This window comes from Physcomitrium patens, chromosome 19 (assembly GCF_059467195.1).
Source record: "Physcomitrium patens ecotype Gransden chromosome 19, ASM5946719v1, whole genome shotgun sequence".
Classification (NCBI taxonomy): Eukaryota; Viridiplantae; Streptophyta; class Bryopsida; order Funariales; family Funariaceae; genus Physcomitrium; species Physcomitrium patens.
The window spans coordinates 551104-573847 of NC_143428.1; the positions used below are offsets into that span (position 1 = coordinate 551104).

Below are 22744 nucleotides of genomic sequence, written 5' to 3' on the forward strand. Positions count from 1 at the left end.
CTTATCATTATCTCCTAACCCAATAGATGTAATCAATTCCAATGAATCTTCCAGCCCATTTTCTTCATAAACACCTAAAATCCTCTCATCATCTTACAATGTACCTATCTTGCGTAACTGTCCTTCAATATCATATAATCTTTTTCTTTCTTTTCTTTTGAAATCATCAACTTTCTTATACATAATATTTCCATTATCTATTATACCAATAAAACTCGCATCAAAGGCACCTTCATCTCGCGAGAGTACCTCCTCTTTTGTACCTCCATAATCTCGCTTTACAGTGGTACCTCCCCAAAATCCTTAAATCCTTCAACAATCTTTGGCAATGGTTTCTCCCTCAACCTATCTCGATTCCGTTCATGGTTAGGAGGTACTGTTAGAAATTGTACAGCTTTCCTCCCATCTTCGCTCCGTACCCTTGCATAAGCAGAACCATCGTCAAGTACCTTTGTTTCCATCCGTGTTGCCGTGATATAAGGTTGTCCTAAAATCAACGGATAAGACGTTGTATCTTGAATGAAGAAATGTTGCTCCGTAGCAACATCCCCAATCCGAATTTTGACATCTGGACAAGCTCCATATAATTCGCCTCGTGTGTTATTAGCTGCTCGTATTGCCCATCCATGTTCCATATCAATTGGCCATTTTTGCTTCTTATAAAGATCTTTAGACATGAGATTTATTTCAGAACCATGGTCCACCAAAGCAACTATTGGTTCTTCTATATCTCCTACCTTCACCAATACCTCAGTAGTTGCCCTTGCCCAATGCTTTCGAGTATAATGGCTCAAAGTTTCCATTTCCTTGTCACTAGAATCTTCAAAATGTACTCGCTGATTATACCCATTCTTTTCATTTATTGGTTGCTTGTAACCAATATCAACCTCTTCTTCATCTCTACATATTCTTGCGTCAATAGCATGACTCATTCCAGTTTCGCTCATTAATTGCCTCTTTCGCTTAATGCTGTCAATGATAACATCATGAAACTCCTTCTTTGCAATTTCCAAGACTTCTTTCAATGTGAATTCCACCTTAGCGTTTAATATACGTTCTTCCAACACCCCTTTCAAATTTGTTGCCGCTTCAATGTCAGAAAGTAGCTTATAAGCAATTGATTTGCCCTTATCTTTTGTCTCCGTTGTTTTTTCTCCCAATGATGCTGAGGTATCCTTTACAGGCAATTCTTGTGAAGCTGCCTCCCGAGCCTTGTCTCCTCAAGTTTGCCTCTTAAAAGAATTTCCTTCTCTATTATCATCAAAATTTCTTCGTCTTTTCTCTTCCATCAAAGCTTCATGTTGGCTCTTAGCAATATATGCATGAACTGAAAGAGACTCAACAAGATCCTTCCAACCTATTCTACCTCGTATTGTAGCTGCAGTTCTCAATAATGCTTCTCGAGGTAATTTCCCTTCTTGCATTGTAGAAACGGCAGAAGCCCAAAACTCACTAGTTTCCGTACTTCCACCAATTTCATCATCTACTCTAGCACCATAACTTGCACTTTCTCGTGCTACTGTTTCATGCCCTTTTAAGTAATCTTGAACCAATGCTCTCATTCCTCCCTTGCCAAAATTGATTTGAAGAAGATCCTCCCTATCTTTCAATGCTATCTTCTCATCTTTCCAACAAATAATTCCCTGCCGTATCATATTATTAAATTCATTACAATCTTTTCTAGTGTGTGAAGCATCATCACACCAAATGTATCTTTGTACATATCCTTGTTTTGAAACATTCTTCGAATTGTTTATTGAAGTATTCTCTTCAAGTCTTGCCAATTTGATTTAAAGATCTCGCATTCTTCATATAATTTCTTCCATACCCATATCTGCTTTCTTTGACAAGGATGTCGAAGGTTGAACTGTAGGCATTGTTGGTGGTGTTGTACGTACTGGAGCTTTGGGTGCTTGTACTGTTTTCGAAATATTACTCCTATCCTTCCTCCTTTCTTTTTTTGTAAGCAACCCCACCGCATCTTCAACGTTCTTCCACTTCGTTGTCAATCCTTCATCTTCTTCTTTGTCTTCAAGAAGGGGTTCTAATTTCTCTTGCAATTCTCCATCAGCAGCTTGAAGAAATAGATCAACTTTGTTCGGCTCCAATGTCAATTTTTCTACCTTCGATAATTGAGAGTACTGCCTCTCAAATTCCCTTAGTAGCTCTGTTGCTTGCAAATTCTTATTGGGCCGTTCAATCCATCCCAGAAACAGCTTCTTAGTAACGCGATCAGCATCTTCAAGAAATATTCGTCTTTCAATGCATGTGAAAAATCCTCCCATGAATTCCCACAACGATCCGTAATCGATGTAATGTGGTCCCTTATCTCCGGTATCGTGGCAAGTCCAAATAGTGCAACCATTTTCTTCTCAGAAACCCGATTTAATTCCATTTCACGAACATAACATCTTAAATACCTTGAAATATTCCTCCCATCAAATTGATCAATTTTATTGACCACTGCTTGCAATGCTTTGGTTGCCAAAGCTTCCTTTCGATCATTGCTTTGCTGTTGCTGCATTGACAATGAGAAGGCTTGAAACAAACTAGCAATAGACGGATCCATGTGCATACCTTGTCCTTTAGAAGACTCCCCACCAGAAATTTCTCCCAAAAATCCATCAAAATTTTTATTTTCATTTTCCATAAAAAATAAAGATAAAATCAACCGAAATCCAATACCTTCTACCTCAAGCTTTCACGTTGGGTTCACCACTTATGTCGTATTACGTGCTTTCCTGCTCGAGAACGCGCCGGGCGTCTGGCTGTAGAAGGTAGTATGGAGATTTGCCGATAGTCAAGCAGTCTATCAGTTTTTGACTGCTGGAATATAAACGACTGCAACAATGTACCGTAAATCTATACGGGTGCTCTTCGACTGCTTGTCGAAGTCCTTTTTGCCCCAGCCGGTAGATCTCTAGACGTTACAGAGAACCCCGTACAATCCAAACTGTTAACCTTCAATACTGCTTTGTACTTACAATCTTGTATCCACTGACTGTCTTGTTAGATTAACCCAATAAATTTCATTCACTCTGCATACTCAATCCTATAGACACCCTTTTAATCCTTCAATCACAGACGTAACTCGATTTCACAAAACAGTCAAGAGTATTCAAACCCACTTCATTTAAAAATCCCGATTCACCATTACAACACTGACTTCAGCAGCGATTGCCTCAGTCTTCCCCAAAACTCTACGAAGAAGAAAAATCCAAATCCTATGTCTTTCCTTTCCTGACCCGAAGCATGAAGCTCCTCTCTCTAATTCCCTTGATCTTCAAAAACCTCCCATCCCCAAATAAAAACCCACACCACTCCAAAACTATATTCCCCCTAACCTTATCCTCTGAATTTCTTCAATCTTCCGTCTTAGATCCGGAATTGGCTCCCACCTCAAGCTTGGATCCGAAATTGGCTCCCACCTCAAGCTTTCTCCTCTGTTTTTACCTTTAAGAAATCCATTTACCGAAAACAACGTTCCCTGAGACGGCACAGAGAACAGGACAACCTGAAACAGAATTGAACCCCGTAATCGGGACCACATTGAGTCGCCCGACCAATTCAGGTCCTATATTGGGAAAGATGCCCGTAGTAACTTGGATGTTCCCGTAATTGGGTCAAATTGGTCCTCGCATCAGATTGGCTAAGACCCGTAGTAAGACCTGGATTTCCTGTAACTAGACTGCATTGGGTTGCCCCACCAATACAGGTCTCATATTGGGTAAGAGGACCCGGATTGGATTCTCGAAATTGGATCCAATTGGCTCCTCGAACCCGTCGTGTGAATTGGTCCTTCTCTTCCTGCTGACTCCCGTTATTGGAATCGAACGGGGCATTCCAGTATGCCCCGGCTGACTGTAACGGAGTCACTGAACCTGACCACTCAGTATTTGTACTAGAGTTGGTCGATGCTCCCAATATTCGAGATAACTGAATATTAATAAAATTCCCCTTTCTTTTTATTTTCACTGTATACTCGTGTTATAACACGACATCCACCCCCTCTGAACCTGTGCATCCTCCGGTATGCACCAATTTACCCAATTGCTGTTTGATTCAGAATATATCCCCTACGTCTTTGTCCAGTTCGTCTTCGTCACCTTCATTATCCATATCACTTTCATCTTCTTGCTGCGGAATCTCTGTACCTTCATTAAGGTCTTCCATATTCATCTCTACGTGTCTTCGTTTAAATATTTTTACTCTCTTCCCTGCAATTGGTATTTTTAATTTTGTACCATCTAACTCCCGTAATGAGTAAGTCGCATTATCATGAACAGTTGTTACAACATATGGTCCAAACCAACGTTTTGAAAATTTCCGCAAAGTACTATGTTGATTATCCAGACTATTGTCATAAACAAGTACCCAGTCACCTTCCTCGATTGCTTTTGGTCTCAATCGATGTTGCTTATCGAATCGCGCCTTATTTTGTAACCTTACTCTTTTTAACCTTTCCAATGCTATCAGGACATCTTCTGTTCTTTGCTCCAATTGTCGAATCCTAATAGCCAAAAGTTCTTCTCTTGTCAATCCATCTTCCCATGGTAGCATACTCCAAGTAAGTACCTTTTCTTCAATCGGCATAATTGGTTTTTGACCTGTCATAAGTTCTACTGGCATATATCCTGCCATCGAACTATGTGTTGTTCGATTAGCCCATAATGCAAATGACAAAAGCCATGGCCACTCTTTAACCTTCCCATTACAAGCTTTAACCAATGCTTTCACAATCGGCGGGTGACCGCGTTCGCTTTTCGCATTCCCTTCCGGATTATAAGCAGTAGTCAGTGATAGTTTAACTCCACATTTTTCAAAGAACTTACGAGCTTCTTGTGCATTTAATTCTCCATGATCTGCAGTGATTTTTTCTACGCACCCGTAACGGCAAATGACATCTTCAAGCAAAAACCTACAAATCCCTTCTGTAGATTTTGTCCTCAATGCTCTTCCTTCTACTTGATTTGATAAATCTTCACGAGCTAAAACCAAATATCTCATCTGCCATAACCCAACCGACATAATAACCAAATCAACAACCCATTTAAAATGAATAGCCAGAGGATACGTAGGATGAAGACCATCTCGATGTCGGATATTAGAATACGATTGACAGATTTCACATGACTCTACAAATGAGAGCACATCTCGATACATATTTTTCCACCAATATCGTTCCTTGAGTTTAGCAAAAGTAGCCCAGATTCCTCTATGCCCTGCCCATAAACTATCATGAAACTCCTTTAATAATTTTAGTTTTTCTTCCCTTTTGCCTATCACTCGTTGTGGCATCCCAATTCCTTTCTTCGGTCTCTTCCATAAGAATCCATCTCGAAGTAAAAATCCATATGCTTTTTTTCTTATTTGTTTGAATTTTTCTGTAGACCAATTCCCCTGCTTAGACAAGGTATTCAAATAATGACCAATATCCAATAATTCTCCTTCATAAGATTCTTCAAGAAATAGCTTGTCTTCTCTGTTGAGATTTGATATTGAATAGAATTTCAATCCGACATCATCAATGTCTTCAACCATTTCGTCCTCCCTCTCGTATCTTGCTCGAGATAGCATGTCTGCTACTAAATTGTCCTTTCCAGTGATATGCTTAAATTCTGGATTTAGTGACTTAATATAAGCAATCCATCTCAACATTGCAATATCTGGCATTGAACAGTTAATAATCATTCCAAGCAATGGCTAGCAATCTGTTTCAATTACTACTATTGCCCCAATCAAATAGTCCTTTTCAGCTTTCATAGCCAAAACGACTCCCCAAAGTTCTCTTTTGACTTGCGAATATGCACGCTGACTAATACTTAAAACTTTAGCCCCAAATCGAACTGCAAATCTACTCCCATTCGAATCATCTTGACCCACAGCCCATCCAACGGCAATTGGACTAGCGTCTACAGTAAGAATCACTGGTCTATTGCACTTATAATCAACCTTCCTCAATATTGGAGGTGACATCAAAAATTTCTTCAATCTTTGCATTGCTTGAATATGCCTTTCTTTCCATTCAAATCGGTAACCCTTGCGTAACAGTTCATATAATGGATCCGCTATGTGAACAAAATGAGGGATCCAGATTCGATAAAATACACATGCACCCAAAAACCTGCAAACCTCTGTTAAAGAACCACAATCCTCTTTCATCCTTCCAAATGCATCAACTTTAGTCGGATCTGGTTTTCTTCCGTAAGATCCGCATAAATGTCCAACAATTACAACCTCTCGCACTCCAAATACGGACTTCATACCCGATAATGTAAGATGAACTTCTCCAAGCCGAGTTAAAATCTTTTCACAATCTTGTATATGATCAACAACATATCTGCGACACCCCCTCGTATCTAAAGTTTCATCCTTGTCTCCTTCTTTGTACCCCTTTATAGGAACATCATCTAGAAAAGGCATTGTCTTTTCCGGGATAAAATCTCTCAATACTTTATTCATCCCATTCATCATATGCGCAACTGAGTTGGTCGCGCCTTCAGAAAGAGTGTACATTCTAACCAATCCAAGCGGTGTCCTCATCGTTGTCATATCTCTACTTCCTTCGGCAAGTTGAAATTGATCATAACCTGAATACAAATCACCCATTGAATACATCGCCCTTCCAGCAAACGCCTCAGCAAATTCATCCACAATAGGTCCAATTCCTGCATTCTTGACAGTTACAGCATTCACCGGCTGCATATCTTGAATAAACCGCAGTGACCCATTCTTCTTAGGTACCGTAAACCATCGACTAGAATACGGCGCAAATGAAGGTTCTAATATTTTCATCTTTATCTTTTCTTTCAATAGTTCCACCAATTTAGGTAAATGTGCCCTCGGTACTGGAATCGGTCTTAGATTCCAAGGTACATGCGGTACAGTGAAGATAACTATAGGTGTTATAATATTTGGATCCACACACCCAATTTCATGAGATTCGAAGGCAAACGATCTACCTTGTTTAGCCAACATCTTTTTGAAGCAAGTAATTTCCTCCGACAATAAAGAACCATCAGAACCAATCTTCAATTCTTCAAAAGTTTCTTCAGTAAACTGATGTCCAATACTCATTGGATCTCTTAAACTTGCTTCTTTTGATGCTTCTCCCATTTGTTCTTTAGAATCCTCTGGTAATGGTCCGGCAACAGGCTTTACCTTCTTATCTGCCATTTTATATCTCTTCTCTACTGTGACTTCTGGTGCTTGAAAAGATTCAAGCATGGTATAAATCTCTCTCGAATGAATCTCAACAATCTTATCATTATCTCCTAACCCAATAGATGTAATCAATTCCAATGAATCTTCCAGCCCATTTTCTTCATAAACACCTAAAATCCTCTCATCATCTTACAATGTACCTATCTTGCGTAACTGTCCTTCAATATCATATAATCTTTTTCTTTCTTTTCTTTTGAAATCATCAACTTTCTTATACATAATATTTCCATTATCTATTATACCAATAAAACTCGCATCAAAGGCACCTTCATCTCGCGAGAGTACCTCCTCTTTTGTACCTCCATAATCTCGCTTTACAGTGGTACCTCCCCAAAATCCTTAAATCCTTCAACAATCTTTGGCAATGGTTTCTCCCTCAACCTATCTCGATTCCGTTCATGGTTAGGAAGTACTGTTAGAAATTGTACAGCTTTCCTCCCATCTTCGCTCCGTACCCTTGCATAAGCAGAACCATCGTCAAGTACCTTTGTTTCCATCCGTGTTGCCGTGATATAAGGTTGTCCTAAAATCAACGGATAAGACGTTGTATCTTGAATGAAGAAATGTTGCTCCGTAGCAACATCCCCAATCCGAATTTTGACATCTGGACAAGCTCCATATAATTCGCCTCGTGTGTTATTAGCTGCTCGTATTGCCCATCCATGTTCCATATCAATTGGCCATTTTTGCTTCTTATAAAGATCTTTAGACATGAGATTTATTTCAGAACCATGGTCCACCAAAGCAACTATTGGTTCTTCTATATCTCCTACCTTCACCAATACCTCAGTAGTTGCCCTTGCCCAATGCTTTCGAGTATAATGGCTCAAAGTTTCCATTTCCTTGTCACTAGAATCTTCAAAATGTACTCGCTGATTATACCCATTCTTTTCATTTATTGGTTGCTTGTAACCAATATCAACCTCTTCTTCATCTCTACATATTCTTGCGTCAATAGCATGACTCATTCCAGTTTCGCTCATTAATTGCCTCTTTCGCTTAATGCTGTCAATGATAACATCATGAAACTCCTTCTTTGCAATTTCCAAGACTTCTTTCAATGTGAATTCCACCTTAGCGTTTAATATACGTTCTTCCAACACCCCTTTCAAATTTGTTGCCGCTTCAATGTCAGAAAGTAGCTTATAAGCAATTGATTTGCCCTTATCTTTTGTCTCCGTTGTTTTTTCTCCCAATGATGCTGAGGTATCCTTTACAGGCAATTCTTGTGAAGCTGCCTCCCGAGCCTTGTCTCCTCAAGTTTGCCTCTTAAAAGAATTTCCTTCTCTATTATCATCAAAATTTCTTCGTCTTTTCTCTTCCATCAAAGCTTCATGTTGGCTCTTAGCAATATATGCATGAACTGAAAGAGACTCAACAAGATCCTTCCAACCTATTCTACCTCGTATTGTAGCTGCAGTTCTCAATAATGCTTCTCGAGGTAATTTCCCTTCTTGCATTGTAGAAACGGCAGAAGCCCAAAACTCACTAGTTTCCGTACTTCCACCAATTTCATCATCTACTCTAGCACCATAACTTGCACTTTCTCGTGCTACTGTTTCATGCCCTTTTAAGTAATCTTGAACCAATGCTCTCATTCCTCCCTTGCCAAAATTGATTTGAAGAAGATCCTCCCTATCTTTCAATGTTATCTTCTCATCTTTCCAACAAATAATTCCCTGCCGTATCATATTATTAAATTCATTGCAATCTTTTCTAGTGTGTGAAGCATCATCACACCAAATGTATCTTTGTACATATCCTTGTTTTGAAACATTCTTCGAATTGTTTATTGAAGTATTCTCTTCAAGTCTTGCCAATTTGATTTAAAGATCTCGCATTCTTCATATAATTTCTTCCATACCCATATCTGCTTTCTTTGACAAGGATGTCGAAGGTTGAACTGTAGGCATTGTTGGTGGTGTTGTACGTACTGGAGCTTTGGGTGCTTGTACTGTTTTCGAAATATTACTCCTATCCTTCCTCCTTTCTTTTTTTGTAAGCAACCCCACCGCATCTTCAACGTTCTTCCACTTCGTTGTCAATCCTTCATCTTCTTCTTTGTCTTCAAGAAGGGGTTCTAATTTCTCTTGCAATTCTCCATCAGCAGCTTGAAGAAATAGATCAACTTTGTTCGGCTCCAATGTCAATTTTTCTACCTTCGATAATTGAGAGTACTGCCTCTCAAATTCCCTTAGTAGCTCTGTTGCTTGCAAATTCTTATTGGGCCGTTCAATCCATCCCAGAAACAGCTTCTTAGTAACGCGATCAGCATCTTCAAGAAATATTCGTCTTTCAATGCATGTGAAAAATCCTCCCATGAATTCCCACAACGATCCGTAATCGATGTAATGTGGTCCCTTATCTCCGGTATCGTGGCAAGTCCAAATAGTGCAACCATTTTCTTCTCAGAAACCCGATTTAATTCCATTTCACGAACATAACATCTTAAATACCTTGAAATATTCCTCCCATCAAATTGATCAATTTTATTGACCACTGCTTGCAATGCTTTGGTTGCCAAAGCTTCCTTTCGATCATTGCTTTGCTGTTGCTGCATTGACAATGAGAAGGCTTGAAACAAACTAGCAATAGACGGATCCATGTGCATACCTCTTCCTTTAGAAGACTCCCCACCAGAAATTTCTCCCAAAAATCCTTCAAAATTTTTATTTTCATTTTCCATAAAAAATAAAGATAAAATCAACCGAAATCCAATACCTTCTACCTCAAGCTTTCACGTTGGGTTCACCACTTATGTCGTATTACGTGCTTTCCTGCTCGAGAACGCGCCGGGCGTCTGGCTGTAGAAGGTAGTATGGAGATTTGCCGATAGTCAAGCAGTCTATCAGTTTTTGACTGCTGGAATATAAACGACTGCAACAATGTACCGTAAATCTATACGGGTGCTCTTCGACTGCTTGTCGAAGTCCTTTTTGCCCCAGCCGGTAGATCTCTAGACGTTACAGAGAACCCCGTACAATCCAAACTGTTAACCTTCAATACTGCTTTGTACTTACAATCTTGTATCCACTGACTGTCTTGTTAGATTAACCCAATAAATTTCATTCACTCTGCATACTCAATCCTATAGACACCCTTTTAATCCTTCAATCACAGACGTAACTCGATTTCACAAAACAGTCAAGAGTATTCAAACCCACTTCATTTAAAAATCCCGATTCACCATTACAACACTGACTTCAGCAGCGATTGCCTCAGTCTTCCCCAAAACTCTACGAAGAAGAAAAATCCAAATCCTATGTCTTTCCTTCCCTGACCCGAAGCATGAAGCTCCTCTCTCTAATTCCCTTGATCTTCAAAAACCTCCCATCCCCAAATAAAAACCCACACCACTCCAAAACTATATTCCCCCTAACCTTATCCTCTGAATTTCTTCAATCTTCCGTCTTAGATCCGGAATTGGCTCCCACCTCAAGCTTGGATCCGAAATTGGCTCCCACCTCAAGCTTTCTCCTCCGTTTTTACCTTTAAGAAATCCATTTACCGAAAACAACGTTCCCTGAGACGGCACAGAGAACAGGACAACCTGAAACAGAATTGAACCCCGTAATCGGGACCACATTGAGTCGCCCGACCAATTCAGGTCCTATATTGGGAAAGATGCCCGTAGTAACTTGGATGTTCCCGTAATTGGGTCAAATTGGTCCTCGCATCAGATTGGCTAAGACCCGTAGTAAGACCTGGATTTCCTGTAACTAGACTGCATTGGGTTGCCCCACCAATACAGGTCTCATATTGGGTAAGAGGACCCGGATTGGATTCTCGAAATTGGATCCAATTGGCTCCTCGAACCCGTCGTGTGAATTGGTCCTTCTCTTCCTGCTGACTCCCGTTATTGGAATCGAACGGGGCATTCCAGTATGCCCCGGCTGACTGTAACGGAGTCACTGAACCTGACCACTCAGTATTTGTACTGGAGTTGGTCGATGCTCCCAATATTCGAGATAACTGAATATTAATAAAATTCCCCTTTCTTTTTATTTTCACTGTATACTCGTCTTACAACACGACATCGGTCCCACTGCAAGTCCCTATTCCAATTCCCTTTCCATATGTCTCACTCCTTCCCTCTTCTACCATGCATCATTTGAATTTTCTTCTCTTTCCTTCTGGTGTACAGGGTCAGATTGGGCACCAAGCATTGAATGTTAGTTGCTTGTCTATCGTTATGTGGAAGAAAGTGACCAAGATTGGACTGAATACATGCACTGAGTATTTGTTGCTTGTCCGTCGTCACCTAGACATAGGAAGAAGGAGGAAGGGAGGGAGAGGAGGAGGAGAAGCGCTTTGCTTTGCATAATTGAACACGTACTTGATCTTCTCTTAGCAAGAGAATTGTAGAAAAATCTCCAAGAGGAAGCTAGAATAATCATTTTTGAAATTGAAAGCTCTTTTTTTTCATCGTAATAAAATACTACCACATCACAAATTTACGTTGCTTCTTTGCACAAGTGATACTCATCGAGAGGGAGATCATAACAAGTGTCGAGTACTTGCATAGAAACAATGAATCTGATGTTGTAAAGGTATTATTGCAACCATAGAACTCCTATGTACCCTTTGTTCAATGCATCTTTTGTGGGAATAGAAACTCTCAATAAAGTTGTTGGTTGCCATGCAAAGATGGATTTTCTCTTCTAGCCACATTTGATAATGGTAACTAAAGAGTAACCAAAGAATCGCAACTGCGATTCTATCAATGCTTATCAAAGTAGGACAGAAAAATCTGTAAACTTGGTCGAACAAGTCTTAAGCTCCATGAAAATGATGCTACCAAGCAGATTTCTACTAAACTTGGGATAATACAAAAAAAAAAAAAAAAAAAAAAAAACACTCAAAGTATGCTAGAAAGCCAAAGGCAAGAACTACTCTAAAATTTTATGGCATGGCTTTTGGAATGGGAAGAGGCAAAGCATCAATTGGAAGAAAAAGAAGAAAAGGCAGCCATATTGGAACAAGAAAAAATGAGGATATTGGTTGTCCAGTATATTGGATTGAAACGGAAGAATTACAGGCAAAAATAGGAACCTAGAAAGCTGTAGTGACAAAATTGGAGGGTGACTGAGCCAGTATTGATCGATCATGGATGTCTATCCCACTAATTTTAATAGTTAGTAAATTGGAAGAGAAGGTGAGACAACAGCAGCACCAATTGGGAGCAGCCAGGTTTTGAGGATTCTATGATTGAAGGCCTAAGTTCGTGAATTGAATTTAGGATACGATCAAGATTTATCAGTTCAATTGCAGAGAGAGTCAATTGAAGTATCAAAGGAGGATGATTAGGTTTCATCATTGGAGCCAGAACTTGTAGAGAACTACTTCTAATGAATGTTGGAGTTGATCAATCCGGCAAGCCCAAGGTAAAAAATTTGTAAGATAATTTAATAGAAAAGGTTTTAACAATTCATTGTTGGCAAAGATAAGAGTTTAGGGTTAACTAGGTTAGGAAGGAAAAAAGTAGTCAACATCGAATGTATAATGTTTGGTATCCAGGGGTAAGTACAAACCTATTGAAAAAAGAAGTAGAAGGGGCCCAAACTATGAAAGTGTAGAGCCGAGGCAAGTTGGATGTGATCTCTTATTTTTGTTTTTATTTTTGTTTTGTTTTTTTTTTCTTTTAATGTAAATATAGAGTTGAGAGGTTGGGATCCATTCCGATTGTTGAACAATGTAAATCAAGAGTATTGTGAGGAAATAGAAATTGGATCTCATGCTGTTGAGTAAGAAATCGAATTTTTGAATATTGAGTTCCGTTTGGCAAATTGAAAGTCAGTGATCAAAGATATTGGTGTAGTTCAATTGTGAGGGATGATGTTATGCCATATTGGCTATAAGAGTTGAACAATGAAGGAGATCTATATAAGAGATAGATAGAATTAGATGTGTGAAAAAAAATATAAAAGAAATGATTAGTTTCGGAATATGTTATTAGTGTGAAGATTTATATCCAATGATGAGAATATTCAATAGATATATGCAGTTGGTTAAGGCAATGCAGTATTACATGATAGTATTATAAGATGGAAGAAAGACAAGTCAGTGAAATAGGAGATTCATGGGAGACGAGATTACAAACGTTTTATATTTGATTGAAAAGAGAAATCTATGGTAGTTATAGAAATTGATGTCATTTTAAATTCCAGGCAATATTTCTGACGTAACTACTTTTCTTGATTGAATCATCCATCCTACTTCCTGAATTGACTGCTTGATGGATGATTAATCTATTTCACTAGGTCCTTTAATCAATTTCCTACAAAAACCAATTTCTACCCATCCTACAGTGATCTTTGCACAACAAACTGATTCATGCTCCTCTCATGAGTAGATTGAGATTGTTGCAACAATGAATAGAGCTCGTAGATCTCCACCTAGCATACTGATAATGTTTTTCATTACACCCTCTATCTGATTCACTATGTTGCAAAGACAATGATATCTCCTAAAACTCCCCTTTTGTTAGATGTCAAGGCACTCTCATAAGACATTGCATGAAAAACAAGAGCCAGTGATTGAGATGAGCTTCACAAAGATGAATTGAGCAAGAAAAATAATAATGGAGTATTTGTTGAGGCAGCATTGTCACTGGCACATGCAACTGTCACCCTAACCCTTAACCACCCATCTGAATTTTCCTCTATTGTAATATTCAAGTTGCTGTTGACCAAGTATTCAACTTTTGGTTGATTTTGCAACTAAGGCTTCATCCATATTTTGTAAGAATTATCAATGAAAATATAACAAATCAAAATTTAAAAATAAAAGATCATGTCAAAAGAAATAGAAAAAATGTATGGTTTGGAAATCAAACACAAAGTAATGTCCATAACAGTTTGTAGGAACCTGAGCTTTTCATGAATCTGAATTTTTTTGTATATTACATCAAGATGGAAATGAAAGTAAAGTGAATACTTTGACATGTAAATAAAAGTAATGTAAATATAGTGATGAAAATCAGTTGTGAAGGAGTTTTGGTTGATCAAGTATAAGTCCACTATAACTACACAAGTAGTGTGGCAATTACAAAGAACTTACAATCTCTCGTACTTTTCCAGGTTCGTCCATTTGTCCTTCAAGTCAACTTCAATGCACCCACGAAAGGCATCTGTATTATTGTTCAAAATCTTCTTCCAATGTCCTTTTTCATACTTTTGGACTTGTTACTTCAAAAGCTCAACCTCTTCACCCAACCATTTCTTTTGTAATCGTCTTTGTGTCGAGCCAGACTCAATTGCAAGAGAAGACTCACTAGATTTACATTCATGTATAGTTTGCTCGGAATTACAAATAAGCACTTCACTACAACGGTCAATCTTCTCAAAAGGCTGCTTCTCCTTCTGCCCTCCATACATCAAATCTACTATACTTGTGATTTGGGAAAGAGACCAAAACAATTCTAAGCCACGGACAGTTTATTTGATATTGTGAAGGCTCAGGTTGACTAGAAGGAGATGTGATGGAGACAAAAAATGGTCTTGTGAATTACTAGGATGTAAGTACTCGGAGGAAGGTTGAGAGTAAGGTGCGTTTGAAGAGGGACTATCTTTACCTTCATACATGTTATCATCTTCCAAATCTTGTGCATGTGCCAAAGGAGGCAAGTTCAAAATACTAAGTCCTAAACCAGAGGGAGTCCGTGGATTTTTGAAGCAAACATGTTGTTTACATACTTCTGTTTGATCCTTTATAAGTTTCTTCAACAAATAATGGACATCTTCCAATACTACAACTGACCTCTTTATCTCTGCAAACTTGACCTTAAGAATGTTTTGTAGCTCGCTTTGTGATACTCGAAGTGCTCCCTCCAACTCCTTGAACTTCCTATCAATCAAGGTTTCTTGTATGTCATGGAAGATGCGATCCTCAGAATCAGGGATGGCCATTGGATGAGGAGATTGTATCAAAGATTGGGCTCACAAGTTGTACTTCCCAGCAATAGTGGATGCTGCAAATTCTTCCAAAATGAGCGGATGCCATAAAATCTAAGTCGTGGCCACAAATATTCCAAACTTATCTCGGATGGCCTCTGTTTATTGGGCGTCTACTTTCTTTTTACCAAGCTATGTTTAGAGCTTGCTTTTGAGCTCCAAGAGAAGTTACTTTAGAGCTTTCTTCTCTAATGTAGGTTGCAGGGGCCTTCCTCGTACAAACTCTTCCAACTCTTCTATAGATTTAAAAGCAAGCAAATTCTTCAGTCCTTGAAGATATTACAAAGCTAGATTGACATCAATTTTGTTTAGAATTGGATTGTCCAATGGTTGGGTGATGTCCTTAATTAACACCATTTATCTCAATCTAAGAACACCTGTAGGAAACAGTAATAACTTCATTAGTTCCTGTATAATATTCACTCATATTGTATGGTTGAGAATGTATTCCTATATCCAAGCATATATAAGCTTAAAACCCAGTTCTTTCCTTCCTTTTGGTGTCTTCTCCTTGATTATTTTGGATTTTTCAACAATCTTCGGTCAAAACAAAAACAAACAAAAACAAACAAACAAAAAATCAAACAAAAAATACAAAAAATCAAGGAAATCAAACTTAGAAACAAAATATACTTGGAAAGAACAAAGATAAAAAATAGAATAAAAAATATATTAGAAGATTTAGGATCCAAAAGTATATATTAATTTCACTCAAACCATCCAAATTTAGATTGAAATTTAAATTATCATCTATTGTTGATAAAGACAAAAGCCAAAAAAGATGAAGAGAAAAAAAAAGCAAAAAGATGTTATAGTTTTGTAATAAGTATCATAGACATAACCAAAAGTCATGAACATGACTAAGAGATATAACTAAAGTTCAACATAGGGCGGAATTGTATTATTATAAAGAATAAATAAAATAAGCTTTTATAGTAGGTCTCATAGACATGACTAAAAGTTACATAATTAAAGTTCAGGATAAAGTTGGACTCTAAAAAAGACTTTTGTAGTAGGTGTCATAGACATGAATAAGCATGATAACTAAAGTTTAAGTTCAAGGTAGAGTAGTCCAGAAAGGTTAGTCTAATCTCACATACTTACACACACACAGAAAGTAGGAGAGAGATCCCATAGTCAATAGCCCTCCTTGCATCCATTAGTGGAATGAGTATCGTACACATGCACATGTATATACACATGCATGCATACACATACACACACACACACACAAAAGATGGAGAAAGTCAAAGAAAGATCCCACGGTCAATAGCTCGTCAATCAAGATTGGAAGTGGCCATAGAAAGAAACGTGAAGATGTAGCAAGCTAAATTACACAAAACAGTTCCCGATCTTGTGTGACAAAAACAAAAAAATGAAAAAACAATAGTAGATATTGTTGCTGTCGGAGGAAAAAGAAATAAGAAAATGACCAGGTTTATGAAGCTCCTTCATAGAATCCTACACATTCTCTCATCCAATCTTCATTACTATGGAGGGCAGCAAGTTCTAAGGCGATGATGTTTTCAACAACAGAAGTATCAATTGAACTCATGAAAGGTCCAAATAACCAAATGCCAAATGTTGGACCTGTAAATACAACAATCTCTTATAGTTGCTTAAGCAATTATATTATATATTATTCAAATAATAATAATAATAATAATAATAATAATAATAAAAAGAAAAATAAAAAGAAAAAATATTTCTATAAATATATATATTTTTTAATAATATTATAGTCTATAAAATTTTATTTTAAAAATCTATGAGACTAGTGGAATTTCAAGTTCAGAGTTTAGTATTTAGGAACCCTTAGTCCTAAATACTAAAACCCCAATTCATTCTCATTGTTGTTGATTTGAATGAATCCTTAGATCTAATTCCTTACACATGAGTCTTAAGGGCTAGCTTTTACATACTGCCTCCAATTACGTCCGTGCTTATTGATGAAGAAACGAGCGCCACCAATGAGATCTACATAGATACTATCTTTTTTTTCAATATCCTCTTCCTTCTATCTTTTGTAGTATTATGGGATCAAGATTTAGGTCTTTTGATCTGCTCTGATTCTATCAAGATGTATTATGCATGAAGTCCACAATCAAAAGACAAATTCCTTCTTCATCCAACTTCCAACCATCGTACTGGTACAAAGGACATTCATTTTTTTTTATTTTGGGCCAGTATGGCTTGCCTCCACTCCCGAGCCTCCTGGAGCTAGCGCTTCATGTTTTTGCCGCTCCATCCTAGTGCCTAACGTGCCTCTTTGAGAGCGAATCACATCCTAATGCTCGACTTTGTATCATTTCCACCCTGCATCAACCATTGCAGTTGTTGGATCTTCAATCTTAAGCTTCTAAGGACCTCATTGATAGAAATGTGTCAGACCAAAAAGGTTCCTTTCAACATCTTTTTAATACCCTCCAAATGTAAAACATCTAAGGTGAGGTAAATGCAATAGGCCTCAGCAATTGTGTCCACATCAAGGACCGTAATTTCAATCCTGGTATCCAGGAAGTACTCCTCGAGGTCATTACCATCATATTGTTCCCAAGCCTATAATAAGTTTGCAACTTGTTCCACCCGAGTGCGTATGATTTGCATGGTCTTTGATACATCATTCAAGTTATCCTTTGGTATTGCGGCAATGACCTCGTGGCACAACTCTTGATAGATCTTCATATTTATGATCTTTTCACATCCATCGATGTAAAATTCTAGAAAACCAAGCTTACTAGTATTAAACATTTTGTACACCTCTGCCTTCCTAAACCTTTGATGGGAATGGAATTGACTTTCACTAAAGCCAAAGATATTTATTGTTCTTGTTGTCACCACAATCCCAATGTCAAATCAGTTCCATGCAACCACAGTTGTTGTGCCATGAAGAATCATGTGATATTCCACAAGCAAGTCAATTTTAGGCTGGGCCTTTGAAAAGGCCCACTTCATTTCAAAGAATCCTACTCTGCACTCCACATGATCACAAGCATGGAGTGCATCTACCATGGCTCGAACGGGAACATTCACTTGGCTCTTCGAAAGAATTATTTTGCTATTATTGAGAGTCAGTGCCAATTGATAGTTCTTCCGCAGCTCTCGACAAATAGCATGCTTGTGAACCTGCCTTTCTCTACTTATGTTGTTAGCATTTACCTTTACAAGCACAAGGTCAAAAATCATGTATAATTAAGTTTGAAAATACTCTACATCCTTCACATGGACTTTTCGTTTGACTGGATGGGCAATTTCTCCAAAAAAACTTGGTAAATCATGCACATTCAATATGAAGTATACAGCATCCACGTCTACATTGAATGGACAAGCGATAGTGGATTCGATGGCTAAACTAGGTCAGGACCTAATATGGTCACAGGTACCATAGATGACATCCATTCTGGTAGCCATAATAGTGACTAAAGAATTTGGCTATGAAGTCGGGTTTTAATAGGTTCACTTTGTGAAGAAAGAAAAAAAAAATGAAGCACATTCAAAAATTACATTTGTATGTAAAGAAGTTACCCTAAATCCTACTTCTCTATACCAGCAATCAGCAAATGGACCTAACAAAGAGTTATTACTAAAATTAGAATTCTAATAAAGTTTTAAAAATAAATCACTTTTACTTTGGTCTTTAGATTACTTTTACTTTAATTTTAATATATACAAACTGAGGCCAAGAACATCTTAAGTTCCAGCAACACATATTTGAAACCATTTTTTTTGTTTTAACTATCATTAAGAATATAAAATTATATTTCCTTATTTTAATATCCTGTTGTATGGTTTTATTTACATCTCACATGATCTCATCTTATTATGCTCTATAATATTATAATCTTCTAATAAATAAAATATCACAATTAATAATCTCATCTCATAGTTTTACCGTCTCTTCTCTTTTTCAAATGTGTGACAACAATCTCAAGTAATACCACACTGTCTTAAAAGACAGCACACAATCATTCCATAATCCAATCATTGGAATCCTTCGCATCCAATTGTCATCCTTCCTACACTTCTTCACACAAATTCAAACTCCATAGTCTCCTTCTCCAATCCCAATATTTAATGTATCATGATTCTTCCATTCATTACCATTCTCCACAATTACTTCCCATCATCTACTTCCAATTCTCTACTATATTCATCCTACAAATAAATTCAATACTTCATTCGAAAACATCAAATCCCTTTTTTCATTCCAAAATTTCACGTCACATTATTCGGAAAACCATCCATGGCTTTTCTTCTGCAAAAAAAACAAAGAAACAAAGAAGTAGCACCAAGCTCACCCTAGCTCATGACCATTACAGGCTTACCATGCAACTCTAAACTCTAAACCTTAAATCCTAAACCTGAAAAAAAACTATATTACATTAAGAGATATATAGGATGAAAAACCTCTAGGACACTCTTGTAACCCAAAATCCTAGAACCCTAGAATCCTAGAACCCAAACACTTTAAGACCTTAAGACCCTAGAACCCTAAGATCCCAGAATCCTAGAATCCTAGAATCCTAAGACCCTAGAAGCTCAAGACACTAGAATCCTAAGATCTTAGATCCCCAAAACCCTAGAACCCTTAAGATTCTAAAACCCTAAGACCTTCAAATCCTAAGACCCTAAGATTCTAAGACCTACAATCCACAACCCATCTAGTTAGCGTGGACGACAAATTTTGTGACGCTACACACTCGGGATTTATTTTGGCGTAGCAAAATTTAGTACGCATTCCAACTCTATATATAGTTCTTACATAATAACAAATATAAAACTCGAATTCCAAATTAGGGTCTTCAAACCTTAATTAGGGTTTCTAAACCTTACATCATGAAAAATGAAACATATATTTTTTAGAAACAAGAATGTTTATAAAGGTCTTCGAGACAATTTAAGGCTTATCAAAATTTCAGAATGGAAAAAATTGTGATACATTGAAAGATTTATAGGATCAAAAACCTCTAGGACACTCTTGTACAAACCCTAAATCCTAAACCTTATTGATAAATTGAAAGATATTTAGAATCAAAAACCTCTAAGATACTCTTGTAATCCAAAACCCTAAATCCTGAACCTATAGGACGCCTTTGTATCCCTAAATCCTAAACCCTAAACCTATAGGATGCCCTTGTAACCCTAAACCCTAAACCCTCTAAGACACCCTTGTAACCTTAAACCCTAAACCCTTGCATGCATTCACTTTTATTCTAAAACATATTTTCATTTGTAAAAAATGTAAAATCACAATTCACACCTTATTTTTTTAATCATACAACCTAGACTCTAAAATTTTAATATCATAACATGTACACTAGGATTGTAATTTCAAACCTCAACGTTGTATTGTCATAACACATGTTTGAAATATAAATCCTATTTTTATTAATTCGTTATATTTTTTATATTTTATATTAGACTGTGCTTCACCAGTACCAAATAGATCTCAATCAGTTTGAGAATTTAACTTCTAAAATGTAAATATTATAATTTTACTTCTTTAATGCTATGTGAACTCTGTCATGTCTGCAAGATGCCACGTTGGATGACAATGCAGGGTATACAATAAATTAGAATTTAACCTCTAAACTTATACATTTTTAACATTTTCAAATTATATTTATTTTTGAACTGCCACGTGGACTATACCACGTCAACACGATGCCTACCACATCACATGACAATGTTAGGTGGACTGCAAGGGCTCACAGTTTCGAGGGCAGTAGTCTTCAACAGTCATCCAATTTTTGGATGAGAAAAATCATTGTCATCTTGAGACCATTGTGCAATCCACGGAATTGGATGAAAGTCAATCGATGAAACTAGGACAAGGCTGCTAACGGACTTATCTTAGAGAGAGCCGCGCGGCGCAAGAAGCTTACGGGGCATTTTGGACCGGATCCAGATCAGGAATATTAGAAGGTTGTTGTGGGGGGCTAGCACAGTAGTGCAGGGTGAGCGGCAGTTGACAAGAATCAAAGGTACGTTGATGCTTCTGTGAGAGACAGTTGCAAGATCAAACCGAGAAAAAACCATACTCGAGGTCTTTGTGTCGGGCGGCAGAGGCTGTTGTCGTGTCCACAAGAAGGAAGCCACATGGGAGCGATCGACATGTGATCGAAGTAGGATCTGTCGCTTACTAGTGAATGGCGACATTTAGTGGCGAGCTTGAGGTAGTGATGCGAAGGTAGTGACTTAATAAGAAGGCAAAATAGACTGCAACAACCATTGCGGATCTGACGTGGTTGGACAATAGTGATGTTGGGAAGACAGTGCAAACCAAGTCTTTAAATAAGCACAACACATCGTACTTCGAGGCGCGGCCGTTGAAAGAAGGTCCACCATGGATGGAAGTCGGACCGAGCATTAGATCGAAAAGAGTGCGAGATTGGGCCAATATAGTAGGTGCGGTCTGGGGTGGCGGAGGTGAGAAACCCGAAACTTAATCCGAGCAATGGAGCTCTCATCATCCATCTATGAGTGCATCCATCCACGGCTTCGATTGATGATGCATTTCCAATTCATCCCCAAGGAATCTCAACACATGGTTGAACTTTGAGCTCCTCCACAGCGGCCTCACGATGTCGCATGGAGACCTGTGCTTGAGCAGTATACTTTCTCATCCACCTCCCTCACTGCTTTGGGCACCACGCCGCTGCTCCCATGACCGCGCTCCAGCCTTCACATTCTGCTGTTGGGTCCCGTGAATTGGGTCTAGTGTTTTGTAAAGCTGGGTTCAGCATGCATTCCTTCTTTCTCCTTCCTAGTCTCGACAACATTGCCTCCGTAGATTTGGTTTCGATTAGCGACGCCGCTTGACTAGACTTGACTTGTTTTTAGATGAGTCTGAGTTTCAAGATCTTCTTCTTGTAGAGCATGTTTGCAGGATGCGGAAGCGCTTGTAGTTGGCGCATCGGATGGGGTGTATTAGAGGAGCTACAACTTTAGGGGTGGGGGGAGCGCAGGGCTGCATGCATTCAACATTTTCTTTTTGAGCCCGTCCCGCTCGCTGGTATTGAGGGGTGAGTTTTTGAGGTTTTCGATAGCAGATGAGATCGGCGTCGCCGCTGGGAGCCGGGGGATCGTCGATGGAGTCACCCATATTTTTCGATGCACTGTTCAACAAGTTTCTACTATCGAACAACGAGGACGAGGAGGCATGGCCGGTGGTGGACATGTACGGGTGCGATTAGTTCCGGATGTTTGAATTCAAGGTAAGGCGATGCATGAGGGGAAGGATCTACGATTGGACGGAGTGCCCGTTCGCCCACCTGGGTGAAAAAGCTAGGCATTGCGAACTGGATGTTTGAATTCAAGGTGATGCAATGTATGAGGGGGAGGAGCCACGATTGGACGGAGTGCCCGTTTGCCCACCCGGGCGAGAAAGCTAGGCGTGATGCGATACGGTTCAGTAAGTACGTGGCAGTTTGTACCGCTTCCCTCTGAGACTACAGGTTGAGATTTTTTGAGTGCAACATAGTTCGCACGCATTTGACGACGGTGCAATTTTCCCTTTCCGCGCTATCATTTTGTTTTAGACAATAGGGGCTCGTGAGTTCGTGTCA

At 38.4% G+C, this 22744-nt stretch overlaps 1 pseudogene; it reads right to left on the reverse strand.

Moving 5' to 3' along the window:
* Positions 1 to 15131, reverse strand: part of LOC141044544 (casein kinase 1-like protein HD16) — a 58116-nt pseudogene extending 42985 nt beyond the window's left edge.
* Positions 15132 to 22744: the final 7613 nt, after the last annotated feature.